Consider the following 19,998-nt stretch of genomic DNA (forward strand, 5'->3'; position numbering starts at 1 on the left):
GGGCAGGTGACGTGGGCGGAGTTTCACGCATGCGCAGTGTATATCAAGCTAACACACATGTGTCGTACTTATGAACTGTATGAGGAGGAAGAACAAACGGAAGTGGCGAGCGTCCTAAACGAAGGTAAAATTTGAACTTGGCCCATCACAGTGGCCTATACTGCTTCAAGATTGAGGCCTATATTGGGATATGATAATGAGAGTTTAGGCTGACTGTTTTTGTCTTGTGTATTGTCTTACAGCAAAGATTAATCACTTTAAGGACCCAGAATTCATGGTCAGTTTCATAGACAGATACAGGGAGATGAGGAATTTGTGGGAGGTGAAAAACACCTTATATTATAATAAACAAGCTAGGAGGTCAACGCTGGAGAAACTTCTGGAATTTGTGAAGACTCGACTCCCCGATGCAATCATCCAGTTTTTGGAAAGTAAAATTGGGATCTTGAAGAACATGTATAAGAAGGAGCATAATAAGATCTAGAAATCACTCAAATCAGGAGCATCAGCAGCGCAAGTGTATGTACCCAGGCTGTGGTATTTCAACAAACTGCGGTTTCTGGAAGACCAGACTGAAGTAAGGGAATTGCTTTCTAACCTTCCCTGCAGCCTTCCCTCCACCCTTCCCTCAACCCCAGCAGAGGCTGACGAGGAACAACCTGGGCCTTCCATCCTGGAAGAAGTGGATGCGCCCAGCTGGAGCCAGGTATATTATTTTACTACAAATTTATTGTCCTAATATTAATGATGTTAACTCGATGTTATAATTGATAACTAATTAATGATTTAAAACCAAGTGATTTACATATCAATAGGGAAGCAACTGATGTCCTCAGAAGCCGAGGCCTATGGCTGCTATCTAGCCACAAGATTGTTGAAATTGGAGGAGGGCCAACGCTTCCTCTGTGAGGGAATTATTGTTGAGGCCCTTCAGAAGGGGTTGAGGGGCCAGCTGACAGAGAACAGTCACATATATGATCTCACCCATCCTCCTCCTCCTCCTCCTCCTACCACAAGTTCACCACCAGAGCCACAGCCTCCAAGGAAGGCTGCAGGGAAGACTGCAGGGAAGCGTGGAGGGAAGGCTGCAGGGAAGAGAAGAAAGTGATGGCCTGGGTTCAGTCTGGTCTGACAGAAGACGCAGGCTGGTGAAGTACCACAGCCTGGGGTCATATATGTCATCTGCTGCTGGTCCTGAACTTTGGGAGTCCTGGACCAGATTGGGCTCAAAATTATATGGACTCCTCAAGATAACATTTTTGTTTTCCTCAGACTTGATGTGCGCCCTGGGGCCAAAAGGCTTTGCAAATTACAATAGTTTCTTCAGCGTTGCCTTCCTCTTTTTTTTGTTAACCAGAATAAATGGATATTTTATTTTCTGAAAATACTTGCGTGTTTTTATAAAAATAGAACAGATTGTTTGTGAATATGCAGGTACATTTCAAAAATACAATGTCAAATTAACAAAATACAAGATAATAATGTTATTGTGGTAACTTGACACACCAAAAAATATATATATATTATGGAGATCACTAGAAACTAATTTTGCAATAATCCAAAAAAAGGAGATCTTGATTAAATAAAAAATTCTAAAAAAAAATGACTATAAAAAATATTTCAAAACATTATTTTGGAGATCTGGCTTTAAAATAATAAAAGATTATTCATGAGATCCCGAGAAATAATAAAGAAAGCTTCTCGGCCTTTTGGCTAAGATCAAGTGTAGTATCTGTTCTTATCAGTTTCCAGAGGAGGCGCTGTGTCACTCTTGTTGGGGAGGGCCAGCAAATCCAATGGTGTCATAGTACCTGGAAAGGCGATACTCAGCAGGGACTACGCCGAGTTGCCCGAAAGTATACTGGGGACCGGCCAATGGTTGAGTCTGAGCCGTCTGGAAGGGTGCTCCTGGTAGGGATGGGTGCTGCATTTTGGTCTGGCTGAAGGGTCGGGTCCCTGGCCTTCTGGCCTGGATTGTGGTGGCTCTAGCTGCCGACAGTTATTTGGGTAGGAGAATGCTTACTCCCCTTTGGCAGGGGGGGAGTGGCTAGTATCCATTTACCCAAATGTGAAACTGGAAGGGGTGATGGGAGTGACGGTGGAGCCTTCGGGGCAAGGGCTCTCACCAAGCTTCCTGAACCTCATGCCTTTTCTGTCTGCGGTGGGGGCTGCTGTGGTCTGGGCTGTGGGCCAGGGTAGGTCTTGAAAGCCTATGGAGTAGTGCCCCTGGAGTGGCAGTCCAGGGGTGCCTTAAGATCACTGTGAGTGGGAGTCACTTTGATTTTGGGCACCACGGTCACTGCACCATAACACAGCTTTTTTTGCACCTGCCTCTTGGGCCGGGCCTTTTGGCTAGGACCAGAGGAATTTTTTATTCCTGGCCGGAGGGCCTGGTCATTGTGTTACACAATGGCCACTTCTTTTCACTCTCCTCTTCACTATCCCTTCCCCCACTTTTTATTTATTTTTTTGATTGAAACCTGTGTAAGTCTCACGTCTTGTTTTTGTCACGTTTGTCCCACTGTGTGACGAGTAAGGATGCGGGTCCTCGGGCCAGCCCTGAAAGTCTTGGGAAGGGGTGGACATGGCCTTTTGGCTTAGTTCGCCCTCTCTCATGGGGTCTCCCTTCGGGGGAGCCCCACCTAGTACTTGGGTGGGTCCTGTTTCGGCAGGCCCTCCAGAGAACGGGGTCTGTCTGGTTTCGGCCAGATAGACCATAGTAAGTACCTTTGTCCCCGCAGGAGCCTAACGCCCCGGGGGATCAGGGAATTGGCACGTCTTGTGTACCCGTTGCACTTTTTTGTGAGCACTCTTTATGTGTGTGCACATTTTTTATGCACCGGGTGAAGTTTTTGGGTGTGTTTTGCACGCCATAGGCTTTCAAAAAAAAAAAAAAAAAAATCTGTTAATGTTGTCGATGATAGTACTCATGATGATATGAATAGAAAAACAGCCAACTGTGATGTGTCTAGCCTATATTCACCCATCCCTCATGGGCTGGGTATACAGGCAGTGAGTTTTTTCTTGGATTTATACAGTAATTATTCACTGATACATCGGGAGTTTATTCTAGAATGTTTGGATGATTTATTGTCCCACAATTTTTTCTCTTTTAATGGTGGTTTTTATCTCCAGAGGTGCGGAACCCTGATAGGGGCGTGGTTTTCACCCTCTCTCACCAACCTATACATGAGATGTGAATCCGTTTGGTTCATCCATTAAAATGTACTGTCGATACATTGATGACCTGTTATTTATCTGCTCAGGAGACATTAATGACATTGATACATTTTTGGATTATATGAATAATAATAGTCTTAACCTGCGTTGTACTGGGCAGATGGATGTGGGTTCCATTCCATTTTTGGAAGTGTTGCTTTCCAACAGGGAGGGTCGCATTGTCTCCAGCTTATACAGGAAACCCCTTTCTGGAAACACACTGCTTCATGCTGAGTCTGGGCACCCCAAACATGTTATACGGTGAATACCTGTGGGGCAATTTATCAAATTGCAGAGAATATGTAGTAAACATCAAACATATGAAGATGAGAAACAGCTTATGGATGGCAGGTTATCCTCACGGAGATATGGGCCAGGTACTATTCAGAGAGCGATCAATATTGTTGAAACCATTGAAAGGGAATCCCTTTTGCGAGATAAGAAACATAAACTACCATCAATCATTGTACCGGTTTTCTCAACTCACTATAGTTTAGAATTTGATAAAATCAAGAGGATTATTGAAAGATATATACCGATCCTATACGAGGATGATGTGTATGCTAATATTTTGGATATTCAGTTTGCAAACTAGAATTCCAAGGGGCTTGGACTTCGAGTGGGATTTGACCCACTATTAGACATGTGCGCCGTCAATAAATTAGTTTCGTTTTGTTCCGTTTCGTATTAGAATTAATTCGTATTTCATAATTCGTGTCCAAAATTTAAATTGGGTTCATACGAAATACAAATTTTCGTGAGGTTCGTTAACTTTTTGTAACAATTACGAATGTTCATTATGATGAATTTATCATTATGAGGGGCTCCCACCATCTCTGTGCTGTGCTGAGTGCTGACTTCCTGGGTTTTACTTTTTAACTTTTAGGTTTGTTAACTTTTTTAACAATTACGAATGTTCGCTATGATGAATTTATCATTATGAGGGGCTATCACCATCCCTGTGCTGTGCTGAGTGCTGACTTCCTGGGTTTTACTTTTTAACTTTTAGGTTTGTTAACTTTTCTTAACAATTACGAATGTTCGTTATGATGAATTTATCATTATGAGAGGCTCCCACCATCCCTGTGTGCTGTGCTGCTGACTTCCTGGGTTTTTAACTTTTAGGTTTACTTACTTTTCGTAACAATTATGAATGTTCGTTATGATGAATTTATCATTATGAGGGGTTCCCACCATCCCTGTGCTGAGTTCCCAGGTATGTACACCCACTGTGCCCATTATGAGGGGCTCCCACCATCCCTGAGCTGAGTTCCCGGGTCTGAGTGTACACCTGCTGTGCCCATTATGAGGGGCTCCCACCATCCCTGTGCTGAGTTCCCAGGTCTGTACACCCACTGTGCCCATTATGAGGGTTTCCCACCATCCCTGTGCTGAGTTCCCAGGTCTGTACACCCGCTGTGCCCATTATGAGCGGTTCCCACCATCCCTGTGCTTAGTTCCCAGGTCTGTACACCCACTGTGCCCTTTATGAGGGGTTACCACCATCTCTGTGCTGAGTTCCTGGGTCTGTACACCCGCTGTGCCCATTATGAGGGGCTCCCACCATCCCTGAGCTGAGTTCCCGGGTCTGAGTGTACACCTGCTGTGCCCATTATGAGGGGCTCCCACCATCTCTGTGCTGAGTTCCCGGGTCTGTACACCCGCTGTGCCCATTATGAGGGGCTCCCACCATCCCTGTGCTGTGCTGACTTCCTGGGTTTTTAACTATTAGGTTTGTTAACTTTTTGTAACAATTACAAATGTTCATTATGATGAATTTATCATTATGAGGGGCTCCCACCATCCCTGTGCTGTGCTTACTTCCTGGGGTTTTTAACTTCATCATAACGGATAATCATAATTAACGAACATTCTTATTTTGTTCGATTCTGTCGTAACAGAATTTGGATCCAAAGTTCATAAACGAAATTTTGTATTTCGTACAAAATTTGTATGCATAAAAATGTGTATTTTGGATCCTCACGAATGTACGAGTACCCGTGTCTGTGCATGTGTGCATGTGCACATTGTGTGCAGCCACATCGTCTCACACACACACACATATATATATATTGTCTCTTGTTTTTGGGATTAGGTTTGCAATTTGTCTTTTTCACATAGATGTCTGTTTTGTGTCTAGACTACAGTATATATAGGGTATTGGTTGTAGTGCATTATTAATTGATGTTTTGACATATTTAATGTAGATATAGACACATATGTATGGACATATATGTGCATATACAGTTGCGAGTGTGTGTGCATGTGTGTCCATAAGAACCTTCTTTTGTTTTTCTTGATGGGTACCTTATTATACCTATTTGGCATTTACTGTATTGCCCCGTACACACGGTCAGACTTTGTTCGGACATTCCGACAACAAAATCCTAGGATTTTTTCCGACGGATGTTGGCTCAAACTTGTTTTGCTTACACACGGTCGCACAAAGTTGTCGGAATTTCCGATCGACAACCACGCGGTCACGTACACCACGTACGACGAGACTAGAAAAGGCCGGTTCAGAACCAAGCGCGGCACCCTTTGGGCTCCTTTTGCTAATCTCGTGTTAGTAAAAGTTTGGTGAGAGACGATTCGCGCTTTTTCAGACTCGTGGCTTTCAGATCGTTTTCTGCTGTTCAGTTTGTGCTTGTGGGTTTGTATCTGCTCTTCAGTGCGTGCAGTCAGTTCGTATCAGAGTTTTCTGTGTGATCTTGCCTGCTCGTTGCTGTTTTTCAGGTCGCTCTTCACAGGCCTTGCTGTTCTTCAGTGCGTTCTGTTACTTCGTTCTGAGCAGCCTCGTACAGTTCGTGCTGTGTGGGGGCTTGGTGTTGGGGTCCTGACCTTGACACAAGTCCAGTCCATGAACAGGGTGGGGAGGAGTTCATGGACCAAGAATTGGTTGCTTCAGCGTCACCAGTTCTCTCATATGCTTTTGCTCCGTGAGATCCGTGAGAATAATCCTGATGATTTCAGGAACTTTCTCAGGATGACGGACCCCGTGTTTCACCGTTTGTTGGCTTTGCTGACCCCTTATATTAGCAGGCAGGATACCTGCATGAGGCAAGCCATCACTCCGGAGCAGAGGTTGGTCGCTACCTTGCGGTATTTGGCCACAGGGAGAAGCCTGCAGGACCTCAAGTTCTCAACAGGCATCTCCCCCCAGGCTCTTCTTTGTGGACATTTACTGCTTGTGTTTGTTTGAGCTGACCCTGACAGAAATGTGTGGAGTGCAGAAAATGTCGTGATTGTGTAACCTTATACAAAGCACTGTTGGCTGTTATTTACTAAATGCAAAGACATTTTTCACTACAAGTGCACTTGCAACTGCACTGAAACTGCACTTGTAGTGCAAAGTGGATTTCCCCTTAGGAAATAACCCCCATTTTCTCATAAAACAACAATTACATCACCCCAAAAGTGTTGTAGCGTGAGACAATAATCCACACATTCTTGATGAACAATCTTTTTAATACCTGCACAATCACATGTGCATTTACCAAAGGTTTTTCTGACAAACCAACATGTTTGTTGTATACCAATTTTTGTGGTGTCATTATCCAAAATCAAAATGTGCATTTTATAGAAAACAGGCCTGTGTAAAACCCACAAGAAAGACACAAATCTTGATCTTACAAAGTTCACATTTGGTAGAACTGGAAGGCAATATCAGACATGAGTATTTAGGAACTGTGTTTGATATTGCGTTCAGATGGGGGGAAATCACCCCCGGAAAAGCCAAATTTGGAAGGTGCACACAAATTTCCCAATGTCAACATGTGCTAGCTACCATCACGGGGGATCAAGGGATGTGTTTTGGGGGAGAAAGCCCTTCCTCACCGCTACTTTATTATTGAGGAAGGGGTTGCACCCCCAAAACGCGTCCATTGATCTCCCGTGATGGCAGATAGCACATGTTGACACACTGTGTGCATCCTCCAAATTTGGCTTTGGGAAAAATCACAAAAACATTTAGCACATTGTAGCAGACAAAAGAAGAAAATGATTTGGAGGGGCTTTAAACTAGCCCCAAAACATCAATGATGTTTTTATATTTTGGAATAACATCATTGATGTTTTGCTTGATGTTTTCCAATTGTAAATTACACCCCATGATCTCCCCGATCAGGATCTGGGCACTTTCGGATGTGAAAGGATCTGGATCCACAACCTCACGATCACCTAAAAAGAGAGGAACCCCAAAATAAATTAGGTTTCAAAAAAATGCCGCAATCCATCTCTTATCTGAGCCTGTGGTCGCAGACACTCACCTGTTGTGGTAACTACTTCCACCACGTCTTCATCCTCCTGCTCATCTTGTGTTGGGGGGATTTCCCCTTCTTCCAGGGGGGGGGGGGCTCTGGTCTCCTCGGATGAGGGGTGTCTTCCGAGTCTTTTCTCCCCTATGTAAAACAAAAATGGTATAATTAGCACACAGATATTTGATGGCAGAACTATAAAGATGAAACATTGCTTGGAAGTGGGGTACAATTATCTATTTTAGCAGAGTTCCAACATGTAGCTTTTTTAGTGTCCTTTGTCAAGCTGCAATACTTTACCTGTTTGGTAAAAGCTTCACAGATGTAGCCCCCCCTATAGTATACACTGGAGCACCTGTGTGGCCCCCTAATAAAAATGGTGTTCTTGTGTCCCACACTAGTGCTCCAGTGTCCAGATGTGAAAACAGCTGCTCAGTGTCCTCTCCTTACACAGAATCTAGTTTGCATTTCATTCTAGTAACAAAGCCATCTACACAACCCAATTCTTTGAAGACAAGTATAGGGCGTCAAAATGGTGGCCAAATGCATATGGCCTAAACAATGGTATTTTATCGTCCGAAATAACAATGTATGATCCGAACGAATAATGTGCCCATGAACATGAAAGTTGCCATTTTAAACTGTACAACAGTTCCTAAAAGCACATGGAGCAGCACGAACGTAATAAACATAAAGAATAGGAACACAGCACAACTACTTACTTTTTTGCAGCACTCTCCGGATCTTTCTGTACTGCTCATGTTCTCGTAATTTCAGGTCCGACCACCGCTTCCTGAGCTGATCTTTCGATCGTCGTACCCCGAATTTACGGTGCAGACTCCTGACCACTTTCGCCATGATCTTGGCCTTTCGGACATTGGGGTTGGGGTAAGGCCCATACTTTCCATCATAGTCGGCCTTCTTCAGGATGTCCACCATCTCCAACATCTCCCCAAAGGACATATTTGAGTCCTTTATTCTCCTTCTGGATCGGGAAGTTTCAGGCTCCAGCCTTTCCTCCTCCTCCTCCTCGTTGCTACAATTAGCATGATCCTGCTGTCTATCCGCCATGTGCTCTTCCCCCACTACGCCGAACGAAAAGGGGCGGGGAATAGACTAAAAAGAACGTCAGGGGCGGGCGGAGTTATACGCATGCGCAGTGTGTATAAATCGTAACGCGCGCGTCTTACGTACGATCTGTGAGCGGAGGAAGGAGCATCGGAGACGCCGATCGTGCTAACGAAGGTAGGATCTAAACTTGGGCCTATACTGCTTCGAAATGGAAGCCTATATTGTAACAAGATTAGGGGAGTTTGGCATGACATTAGGCTTTGTCTTGTGTTGTGTCTTACAGAGAAAATGGATGGGTTCAACGACCACAATTTCCTGCCCCTGTTCATAGACAAGTACAGGGAGCTGCCCTGTCTGTGGCAAGTGAGACACCCCCACTATAACCACAAACAGAAGAGGCAGGCAGCGCTGGAGAAACTGCTGGAGTTGGTGAAGCCGGTGGTCCCCACAGCAACCATCCCTTATTTGAAAGCTAAGATTGGTGGCCTGAGGAGCACTTATCTTAGGGAGCGCAAGAAGGTCACAGATTCCCAGAGGTCCGGAGCTGCAGCAGATGACATTTATGTCCCCAGGCTGTGGTACTACGAGAGACTGCGATTTCTGTCAGACCACACTGAAGTTAGGGAATCCCTCTCCACTCTTCCTTCCACGCTTCCTTCCATCCCAGCTGAGGCTTCCGATGTCCAACCTGGGCCTTCCAGCCAGGAAGAAGTGGAGGAGCCCAGCTGGAGTCAGGTATAGCATTCTTCTACAGATTTCTGATCAATAAATAAATGATGTTTATTAGATGTTATTATTGATCTCTAATTGCTGATTAAAAAAAGTGCTTTACATATCAATAGACAGTAGTGGGCACCCAAAATTGGGAAAAGAATGAAAACTGCTGGGCTCAGAAGGATAGTCTGTTATATTTGTTAACATTCAATTTGCAGCAGTCAGGAGGTGAAAATTGTGTGTGATTGATGAATAAAAAACTAAAACTATGTCCCTTTTTCATACACAGGAAGACCTCAGCCAGGAGGAGGTTGTGGAATGTGGCAGTCAGGAGGAGGCGGGGATTAGTGGCAGCCAGGAGGAGGCGGGGCTAAGTGTCAGCCAAGAGAAGCCAGGGACAAGTCGCAGCCTGACTGAGTCTCAGTTCCCTCCCCTCCGCCTGCCATATAAACGAGCCAGGAAGGCCATTCCGAGTCCCGTGCAGGATTCAGCGTACAGGCTGATCCAGGAGGCTTCGGTGTCCCTCCGAGCCTTCCCCAGTCCTGAAGAGGCCTTTGCCTGCATGGCTGCCACAAAATTGCAGGGCATGCAGGAGGGTCAACGCAAGATCTCTGAGGACCTGATTTATAAAGTCCTTCGTAAGGGGGAGAGTGGGGAACTGACACACAAGACGGATGTCATTGAGATCGACGATCCTCCTCCTCCTCCTGCTGCCACAACTCCACCACCACAGCCAAAGGCTGGAAGGAAGCGTGGAAAGAAGACCTGAGAGTGATTGCCCTGGGTTCAGTCTGGTCTGACAGAAGCTGCAGTCTCTCGTATGACCACAGCCTGGGGACACAGATGTCATCTGCTGCTTTCCGGATCACTGGGACTTCTGGACCAGACTGCCCTCCCTTATGATATGGACTCCTCAGGCCACCAATTTTGCTTTTAAATAGTTGATGTCTGCCCCGGGGGTCCAAGGCTTCGCCCACTTCTGCAGTTTCTCCAGCGTTGCCTCCCTCTTTGTTTAGTTGTGAGCCCTTAATAAAATTTTTTTGGGTAAATTCTACTCTCCTGTGTGTGTTTTCATCCAAAAAGGACAGTTTGTTGGTGACGATTCAGGTACATTTCTAAAGTACAATGTGAAATTAACAAGAGACAACAACACCAAACAATCTCCTACAGATTAAATAGAACAACATATTAGTGGTGTTGTGGGAACTTGTCACAAAAAACACACAAACATTTTCGGGAATACAAATCAAAATCACCAAAAAAAAAAAAAAATAAAAAAGAGAAACACAAAAAAAGAATCTACATTAAAGTCCAAAAAAAAAAAAAAATTTTGTTGTCAGATGTGAGAAATCAAAATATATTGAGGGAATCCCGATAAATAGTAACGAAATAAGTTTGTGAGAAGTGTGTGTGAATATGAGCATCAAAACTACTTAATTCTTGTCACATTATAAAGAAGAAGAGAGTGCGCTGTATTAAACCATTTTGAACATTGCAGCGTGACGAAAGTGCTGTATCCATTCCGAACGCTACGTTTACCAGAACGAGCTGTCCCGTGTCGGAATTTCTTCTGAGCATGCGTGGCACTTTGTGCGTCGGAACAGGCCACACACAGTCGGAATTGACGCAAATTTTATCTCCTTTTTTTTTTTTTTATCCACTTCAGCGAAAGTTTTCCGAGAGACATTATTTCAACTTTATGTGTCAAACTTTATCTCTTCTCCTTTTTCACATCACTGTGGATTGTTTCCGTCACATCTTTATTATTTTTCCCTTCTAGGATATTCTTAAATAATTTTAAAAACCGACGACAAAACGCCTTCTATAATTATAAACCCTATTATTATCTTAATCTCTCTCAGTCCCTCTTATTTCCCCCCGCCCCCCCTCCCCCTCCCCTGTGTCTGGTCCGTTCCTTTATGTTGTTTATTTATCCACTTGGCTCTGCACCTATTCTTTCTTTTATCCTATCTAAATAAATATCCGAGACTTTGTAGTTTTTCCAACTTTCCCATCTACTATTATCCCCTTTCTCTCCTCCTTCCATTTTGTAGTGATAATCTATTTCCTTTAGCCAGTTTCTAATGTCTGTTTTTCCACTTTTTAGCAAATTCTTGGGAATTAAGGCCTTGGCCGCATTCAGGAGGTTAGGTATTATTGATTTTCTATATTGTTTCTTAGGTTTATTGTAGATATGGAAGAGACAAGTCCAAATATTTTGTTCTATTTCTTCTCCAGTTATTTCTTTTATGTTATTTAACACTTCCTTCCAGTACTCCATTATTATTGGGCATTCCCACCATATGTGTGTGATCGTTGCTATTTGGCCACATTTTCTCCAACACAAGGAGGTTCTATCTTGATGGAATCTGTGTATTCTTACTGGGGTCATATACCATCTTGATACTAGTTTATAATTCATTTCTATGGTCTTCATGTCCCAAGCCTTATTATATCCCATTTCTATCATTTTTTCCACTTTTTGGTTATCTATTTTTAAATTCATTTCTTTTTCCCATTGATTTATATATTCTGGTCTTTCTTGTGCTTCCAAATCTGTCAGTATACTATAAATTTTTGATGTTCTGTTTTTTAATGGTGTTTCATTGCTACATAGCTTTTCCAGTGCAGTTAATTTTGTTTCATCTCTCAGTGGGTGTGGTATTGTGCTTACTAGGTGCCTTAGTTGAGTATACTTCCATTCATTCATCTTCCATCCATTCCTTTCCTCTATTTCTACTCGTGTTCTTATTTTACCATTTCTAGTGATATCTTTCAGTTGTGGGTTACCTATTCCTTGGATTTCAAATATTTCCCTCCCAGGGGTGAAGAGATTCGATCCTGTGAGTGCTAATAGTGGTGAATTATATTTCCATTCATTCTTTAAGTGGATGGTGTCCCAAATTTTAAATACATTTTTTGTTATTTCGTGCGTGTCGGTGTCCAATATTCTATATTTCCGTGGAATCCAAATATTCTTATGTAGTGTGGCTCCACTTATTGTGTTTTCCATTTCCACCCATTTTTTTTCATTTTTCTCATTTATCCACTCTAACATTCGTGTTAAAACTATGGCTTTATAGTACCTACTTATATCTGGAGAGGCAAGACCTCCATGCTCCTTTTTCCTTGTGATCAGCGTGTAATTAATTCTTGGTTTTTTATTAAGCCATATGTATTTTAGCAGGATTGTTTTAATTATTTTAAAAAAGCTCTGCAGGATTTTTACTGGTAATCTGTAGTTTATTTTAGGTAATATCGTCATCTTAAACATATTTATTCTTCCAATCCATGAAAGTGGCTGTATTCTTAACTTTTTCATTTCTTCTTTGACCTCATTGATCAGTGGAATAAAGTTTGCCTGATAAATTTTTTCGACTCTAGGAGTTATTTTAATTCCAAGGTAATTTAGTTCTTTTATCCAAGTGAATGGGAATTCTTTTTGTAAAAACTGAACTTCCTTTTTCTCTAGACCTATGTTTAATACTTCCGTTTTTATTGGATTAATTTTGAAGTTTGACAGTTCTCCGTATTTTTTAATTTCTTTCAGTATGTTTGGGAGTGACACTCTTGGGTTGGATACGTACATCAAGATGTCGTCCGCTTAAGCAGCGATCTTATGCTCTTTTCCTCCTAGTTTCGCTCCTTCTACCTCTTTGTTATTGCGGAGTGTTGCTAATAGTGGTTCTAAAGCCAATACATATAATAGTGGAGACAGTGGACAGCCTTGCCGTGTTCCATTCTGCATCTTAATTTTTGGAGAGAGTCTACCGTTTACTTTTATGACTGCTGTCGGGCCATTATACAAATTTGTTATCCACTTCATCATTTTTGTCCCGATACCCAAATGCCGCAATGTATCCATCATGAAACCCCAGTCTACCCTGTCAAATGCTTTTTCTGCATCCAATGACAGGAATAGAACTGGGGTCTCATTCTGCACCTTCTTGTGCAACATCAATAATGATTTTAGGCTGTTGTCCCGCCCCTCTCTCCCCGGGACAAAACCAGTTTGGTCCGGGTTGATCCACAGTGGGATTAGTTTTTTTATCCTAGTGGCCAGGATCTTGGAGTACAGCTTCGTATCGGCGTTCAATAGGGCTATTGGCCTGTAGCTTGAGCAGTTAACTTTGTCTTTCCCTTCTTTTGGTAGTATTGTAATATGAGCTAATAACGATTCACTTCTTATTTCTTCATCTTCCCCTAAGGAATTCATATATTCTAATAGTTTTGGAGTCAGCTGTTCTTCAAATTTTTTATAGTATTTGACCGTAAACCCGTTTCCTTTAATGCCAGTTTTACCTCTTCATGCGTAATATTTTTTTCCAATTCTTCTAGTTGGTCTATTTTTAGTTTTGGTAAGTTTGCTTTTTTTAAATATTCTTGTATCTTCTTTGTTCTTGTATTCGCTTCTTTCCAACTTTCCTTTTATTGCATAAAGGGAGCTGAAGTATTTTTGAAATGTTATCGCTATATCTGTGGTTTTATTTACCACTTCTCCTTTTTCATTTTTGATCTTCTCAATGTAATTCAAAGACTTCTTTTTTTTTACCAAATTTGCTAGGTATTTTCCTGGTTTATTACCCCATTTATATTTTTCTTGTACTACTCTGTTGTAGTCCTTCCTTTCTTCTTGTTCCATCCAGTCTTTTAATTGCTCTCTCTTTTGAGATAGTAGGCCGAAGATTTTGTTGTTTACTTGATTTTTATGTTTTCGTTCCAATTCATAAATTTCTTTAATTATTTGTTGCATGTTTGTTTTCCTTTCCTGTTTTTTTCTTGCCCCTATGGCTATTAACTTGCCCCTAATAACAGATTTATGCGCCTCCCATATTGTTGCTTTCGATACCTCTGGTGTATCGTTTTCCTCAAAATATCTTTTAATTTCTTCTATGATGCTTTTTTCGGTCTCACTGTCTTCTAATAAAGTTTCGTTGATTCTCCATGGACCCCTTTCAAGGACTTCTCCTTTTATTTTCATTCTCAAGGTTACTGGGCTGTGATCTGAGGCGGTTATTATGCCTATTTTTGTTTCTTCTATTTCTTCCAAGTTTCTATGTTCGACCATGATGTAATCCAATCTGGAGTAAATTTTGTGTACTGTTGAGTAAAATGTGTAGTCCTTTGTGCTGGGGTGCTGAATTCTCCAAGGGTCTATTAGTTGCTGTTCATATAATGTTCTTTTTAATTTCTTTAGTTGATTTACCTCTTTGTCCCTTACTCTTGAGGTACTGTCCATTTTATTATCCATGCTGAAGTTGAAGTCTCCAGCTAGTATTAATTTTCCTTGCTTGAATTCCATTAGTATTTTAATTATATCTATCAAATATTTTTTAGGGTTCTTATTAGGACAGTAGACATTGGCCAATGTATATTTTACCCCGTGTATAGTTCCTGTAATAAAAAGATATCGACCCTCCGGGTCTATTTTCCTTTGATCTATTAGAAAACGTACATTTTTCCCTATACCGATGGCTACTCCTTTGGCCCTTCTTATTGGCGAGTCTCCTTGATACCATGTTGGTATGTTTCTTGAATAAATTTTGGCATTTGAGTTTTGGGTTATATGCGTCTCCTGTAGGAAAATTATTTCTGCTTTACTTTTTTCTAGTTCTCGGAGAATGATGTTTCTCTTCCCTGGGGAATTTAGTCCTCGGACATTGTAAGAGATTATTTTTATGCTGTTTACGTTTTCCATTCTTGTGCCTTTTCTTCCCCGCCCGTCCTCCGGCCCTCCCCCCCACGCGGCCCCCCTAGGTGACCGGATGGAGGGGACACCCAGCGGACGCACGGGGTCTCCTCATCTCTTGTCTCAAAATAGGTGCGCCTATGTAACCACTCATGTGACTCAGACCTTTCCCTCCCCACCCTCCTTCCCTCCCTTTTCCCTCCTCCCACCCTCCCCCTCCCTCCCTCCCTTTTTTCTGATATGGGTTTTTTACCCCCATATTCTCTAGAGCTGAGAGCGTTTTACTTTGTTTTGTGGGGCACGCTCTGCCCCCTCTGCTCTATTTATTGTGAGGCGGAGCTCTGTAAGACACCCTATTCCCCCCCTGCCTAAGCACTAATAGGGCGACCCCCTGTCCACTCCGTGAGTCCCTGTTTCCCTCTCCCTGCATTTTTGTTGTGTTTTACCAATCCTTTCACTTTCCTTTTTTCCCATCCCATCAACCCCAGCCCCCCCCCCTTTCCACTCTAAGGCCCCTTGCACCGTTGTGTGGTATTTTCTCAGATATTAATTTCCTCGAGAGTCCACATCTTGATGTCTGATCCTTGAATTTACTTGCCACTGCAGGTCATCTCCTGCCGTTATTCGCTCCTGACTATTTGTGTATTTTTCCAGTTCTGGGGAGGGGATTTCTAGTTTGTTGCAAAAGTCCGGAATCTCCTCCACATGTCTTAGCCTCGCACTTATTCCGTTTTTCCTTGCTATTAGACATGCTGGAAAACCCCAGTTGTATTGAATTTCTTGCTCCCGGAGGATTTCTAATAATGGCTTTAGTATCCGTCGTCTTTTCAACGTTTCTTGAGATAAATCTTGAAATATTTGTAATTTACCTCCCGCAAACTCTATTTGTGTTTTCCTCTTTAGGTTTATCCAGATCCGTTTTTTTTTTTCTTCCCATTTTTCAAAGCGTACGATTACATCTCTAGGTGTTTCCCTTGCGAACCTTTGAGGTTTTTTTACTCGAAAGACACTTTCTATTCCTATTGTGTTAGTTGTTTCCTTTCCCAAGATTTGGTTGAAGAGATTGTTCATTTTTTCTATTAGATTTTCTGCTTGTTCTGTTTCCGGTAACCCACGTATTCTCAAGTTTTTCTTTTTATCTCTATTTTCTTGCTCTTCTATTTTATATGATTGTTCCTGTTGTTCCCGTTTTAATTTCTTTATTTCGTCTTCCAGTTCCTTTATGTTTTTTTGATGTAGGTCTACTTTGATCTCTACTTCTTCCACTCTGTTTAACATATATCCCATATCTTTATGGAGTGTTGACATCTCTGCTTTTAGGGAATTCTCTAGTGCCGCGAACATTTTTTCCATATCCTGTTTTGTTGGCAGCTGTGGCCCTTGTTGTCCTTCCTCCTTTCCTCTGTCTTCCTCTCCCATTTCTGGCTCCATTCTGGGTTCTGAGAGGTGGCTGGTTTCTGTTTGTACTTTATACTGGCCTTTTTTATCCTTGTTGTCCTTCTCTTTTGTATCTATTTGTCTGCCCTTTGAACCCACTTGTTTCTCTCCTTCTCCGATTCCTTGCTGTATATACCTGTTCATAGGGCCTGGACTTGGGCCTAGGCTGGTCCTAGGTGATTTCGGTATTGCTCCTGCACTTCTTGTTGTTTTCCCCTTCATGTTTGTTTCTATGGCTGGATTTATAAGATCTTCGAAGCTGCCTTCCAGAATACCCCTTGATTGGGGTCTCTTAATGATGAAAAAATCTCCCAGCCTTCTTAAATTGACTTATTTTTACTAATATTTCTTTTGTTCCGTTCTCATACCCGGCATCCTCCCCACAATCCAATAATAGAAATAATTAATGAGATATGAGTAGTCCCCGTTTTCCAGAAGTTATGTTACTACCTTAAGTACATTAAGCATTCCTTGGTGCTGTTCAATTGTTTAAACCATAGTATTAAGTCCCCATGCACACGGACGTCTCCACAGCTGCTTTTCTGAGCCCTTTCTGCAGCTCGAAAAGGCCTGTCTATGTCAGTCCATGGCCTCACGCCCACCTAGGCGTCTCTGAGCCGCAAGTGGCATAGGCGTTCCTAAGCTGCAAAAAAAAAAAAACGCTCAAAAACGCTATTGCAAAAATGCTGAAAAAAGCTGAAAAAAGTTAAAAAAAGTCACTGCAAAGACACCGGCGTCTTCACAGCGCTTTTCTAACAGCCCGTGTGCATGAGGGCCCAGGTGCTCAGCAAAATAATTCAAATGTTTTAGCGATATAATGCAATCTAATTCAAGTATTCAGCAAGATGATTTATATATTCAGCAGTATAGTTCCACTATGAGTTTATATGTTCCACATTTTTGTTACTATGAAATTTCTTCTTATTCTATAGTTTGTACTATCAAGCCTATAGTTAGTACCATTTGCAAAAAACAAAAACAAAAAAAAAAAAAAAGGTGGGGGCTGGGAGACAACTCTTCCGTTGGCTTGTCTTTCTTTCACCTTCTCCTTCTCTTCTCCCCTGTTCCCCCCCCCCTGTTTTTATTGTTTTTCTTAGCTCACTTGATTCTACTTTTTCAGCTCTTTCGCCTTCATTTACTTTCATTTACTTTCACTTTTTATTCCATTTATTTCATTTTATTTCAATGTGATCTTTCCCTTTCCCTTTCTTTTGTTCTATTACTTTTCCTTTGCTTGTTCACTTCAGGACAATTGCAATAGAAAAGAGCCAAAAGAGGAGAAGAGAAAAAAAAAAAAAAAACACTCAAAAACGCTCAAAAACGCTATTGCAAAAACGCTGAAAAAAGTTAAAAAAATAAAAAATCACTGCAAAGACACTGGCGCTTTCACAACGTTCTCCCAACAGCCCGTGTGCATGAGGGCCCAGGTGCTCAGCAAAATAATTCAAATGTTTTAGCGATATAATGCAATCTAATTCAAGTATTCAGCAAGATGATTTATATATTCAGCAGTATAGTTCCAGTATGAGCTTATATGTTCCACATTTTGTTACTATGAAATTTCTTCTTATTCTATAGTTTGTACTATCGAGCCTATAGTTAATACCATTTGCAAAAAACAAAAACAAAAAAAGACAAAAAAAAAAAAATCACAAGAAAAGGAGATACTGCAGCAGCAGCAGCAGCAAGCAGGTGGGGGCTGGGAGACAACTCTTCCGCTGGCTTGTCTCTCTTTCACCTTCTCCTTCTCCCCTGTTCCCCCCCCTGTTTTTATTGTTTTTCTTAGCTCACTTGATTCTACTTTTTCAGCTCTTTCGCCTTCATTTACTTTCATTTACTTTCGCTTTTCATTCCATTTTATTTCATTTTATTTCAATGTGTTCTTTCCCTTTCCCTTTCTTTTGTTCTATTACTTTTCCTTTGCCTGTTCACTTCAAGACAATTGCAATAGAAAAAAGCCAAAAGAGGGAAAAAAAAAAAAATACGGTACTTATCTTTTAGTTGTTGTTGAAGTTGGGACAAAAAGGGACGCTCACTACTGCTTGTTGCTGCTCTCTGATGCTGCGAACGTTCAGGTGCTGTCTCTGATGTTATCAAACTGCCCAGGTCTGTCTGACCCGCTGAAGTCTCAGCTGTTCTCTGCTCTCAGCTCTTCAGTGTCCGCTGCCGCTGCTCCTTGCTCCACTCACCCACCTTCCTGGCTCTCTCCTCCGAAATTCCCCGGTGCACTTCAGCTGGTTCCTCCGCTCTCCGCGGCCGGCAACACCGCTGGGGACTTGAAACAGCCCCCAGCAGCGCACCGTTTTCCCTGCTGCCGTCGCTTCCGAAGCGCTCCGATCTCCGCGGTTTTCCAGTTCTCCTAACCCCCCGTCCTCGATGAGCCTTCTAGCCCATCCGACTCCGGAGGGGTGGGGGGGGGGATGCAGTCAGACGCAGGTACAAACTTCCTCTGGCTTACACCACAAGACAGCTCAGTGAGTGATGAGCAGGGGGGGCGGGGAGGGAAGCTACCTACACCTTCTCATCAGGCCGATCATTCCTCTCAGCTGCAGGGAGAGGGTTCCCAGGATCCTCACGCCGTGCACAGAGCCATTACCAGGCTCCTCCCTCTAAAGTGAGCCTGAGCCTTAACCCTCGAATTTTATCTCCTTCTGTCCAACTTTGTGTGTCGGAAAATCCGATGGAAAATGTCCGATGGCGCCCACACACGGTCGGAATTTCCGACAACATGCTCCGATCGGACATTGTCCATCGGAAAATCCGACCGTGTGTACGGGGCATAAATGTCAGATCCTTCATAGTCACACACACATGCATTAATACCTACAAATGTTTTTAGTTCTGTTTATGTATTGTGTTATGTTTTAAAAATGATGCTGGATATATTTCTTTAATTGATCTATGTTGGAGTTATTGTATATTGATTTTGCATCACCTGAATTGTATCAATGATGTTTGTTTTGTTTTGTCTGTTATGTACAGTTTGATGGGACTTTGAAACAGGAAGTGCAATCATGAAATTGGACACATTTGTGTTCTATCTGGGAATTTACATATATATTGCTACAACGATTGCATTTCCATGTGGTTTAGACAAAGCACGAATCCCGTGTGAAACGCATCAACCTTTCTTGTCCCCTGCCTATGTTTTGTTGTTTTTATCAAGTTTGAAAAATAAAGCCCATTTTTGCATCGTGTGAGAGTGCAGCCATTCATCTTTCTTGCTTCTCAACTAATACTGCAGCGGCTGCAACTCCTTTTACACAGGTTGGCATTCCTTGGAGGATTGGGTCCAGTTGTACGCTTTCATAGGCCACTATGTGTGTTCCTGATGGTGACTTCTGGATAAGGACTCCATTGCCTGTGGCTCCCTTGACAGGGAAATACAGTTGGAAGGGTTTGTTCTGGTCAGGCAATTTGAGATCAGGCGCGATCTGGATATCAGCTTTCAAATGATTGAAGATGTCCTCCACTTCCTTTGTCCATTCAAAGGGTATAGTCAGGGCAGTATACAAGGGTTTTAATTTGGTGTTAGCATCTGCTATTCAGTGTCTCACATATGACACCATCCCAAAGAATTCTCTGAGTTTGTGATTTTTTGGCTAAGGCATT

At 42.3% G+C, this 19,998-nt stretch overlaps 1 protein-coding gene and 1 pseudogene across 2 annotated transcripts in view; both read left to right on the top strand.

Annotated features, from left to right (window-relative positions):
• REN (renin) overlaps window positions 1–19,998 on the top strand; it is a 713,915-nt gene that overhangs the window by 123,731 nt on the left and 570,186 nt on the right. The window lies entirely within an intron of this gene.
• LOC141130820 (U2 spliceosomal RNA) lies at window positions 1,694–1,798 on the top strand (annotated as a pseudogene).

The sequence above is a fragment of the Aquarana catesbeiana genome, linkage group LG02, assembly GCF_042186555.1.
Source record: "Aquarana catesbeiana isolate 2022-GZ linkage group LG02, ASM4218655v1, whole genome shotgun sequence".
Classification (NCBI taxonomy): Eukaryota; Metazoa; Chordata; class Amphibia; order Anura; family Ranidae; genus Aquarana; species Aquarana catesbeiana.